The sequence below is a fragment of the Gekko japonicus genome, unplaced genomic scaffold (assembly GCF_001447785.1).
Source record: "Gekko japonicus isolate JY-2015 unplaced genomic scaffold, Gekko_japonicus_V1.1 scaffold1457, whole genome shotgun sequence".
NCBI lineage: Eukaryota > Metazoa > Chordata > Lepidosauria > Squamata > Gekkonidae > Gekko > Gekko japonicus.
This window is the reverse complement of record NW_015169820.1, coordinates 167,030-168,150: the sequence shown is the minus strand read 5'-3', so window position 1 is coordinate 168,150 and position 1,121 is coordinate 167,030.

The window sequence follows — 1,121 nt, the reverse complement described above, 5'->3', positions numbered from 1 at the left end:
CACCTCACTGAGGTCCCTGTTCTCCCCAGGTTCCATCCCAAAATCACCGGAAGTTTCCCAACCTAACTCTGGTAACCCTATCCCCCATCCCCTGTTGGTGGCCAGGGAGGACCTGACAACCCTATTAATATTGCCAGAGATAGCTTAAAGAGATGGGAGTACCAGACCACCTCACATGTCTCTTGAGAAACCTGTATAAGGGCCAAGAAGCGACAGTTAGAACCGGATATGGAACAACTGATTGGTTCAGCATAGGAAAAGGAGTACGACAAGGATGTATATTGTCGCCTTGCTTATTTAATATATATGCAGAGTACATCATGCGAAATGCTGGCCTGGATGAATCACAAGCGGGAATTAAGATTGCTGGGGAAAAGATCAACAACCTCAGATATGCAGACGATACCACTCTGATGGCAGAAAGTGAAGAGGACCTCAAGAGCCTCTTGCTCAGGGTAAAAGAGGAGAGCGCAAAAGTGGGCTTGAAGCTCAACATCAAAAAAACTAAGATCATGGCATCCGGCCCCATCACTCCTTGGCAAATAGAAGGGGAAGTCGTGGAAGTAGTGACAGACTTCACGTTCCTGGGATCCCAGATCACCGCAGACTGTGACTGCAGCCATGAAATTAAAAGACGCCTGCTCCTTGGGAGGAAAGCGATGGCGAACCTAAACAGCATGATAAAAAGTAGAGACATCACCCTGCCAACAAAAGTCCGCATGGTCAAAGCAATGGTATTCCCAGTAGTCATGTATGGCTGTGAGAGTTGGACTATAAGGAAGGCCGAGCGCCGAAGAATAGATTCTTTTGAACTATGGTGCTGGAGGAGACTCTTGAGAGTCCCTTGGACTGCAAGAAGAACAAATCAGTCAATCCTCAAAGAAATCAACCCTGACTGTTCCCTGGAAGGCCAGATAATGAAACTGAAGCTCAAATACTTTGGCCACCAAATTAGAAGGGAGTACTCACTTGAAAAGACCCTGATGCTGGGAAAGATTGAAGGTCAAAGAAGACGGGGACGGCAAAGGATGAGATGGTTAGACAGTGTCATCGATGCAACGAACATGAAATTGAGTCAACTTCGGAGGACGGCGGAAGACAGGAGAGCCTGGCGGGAGATT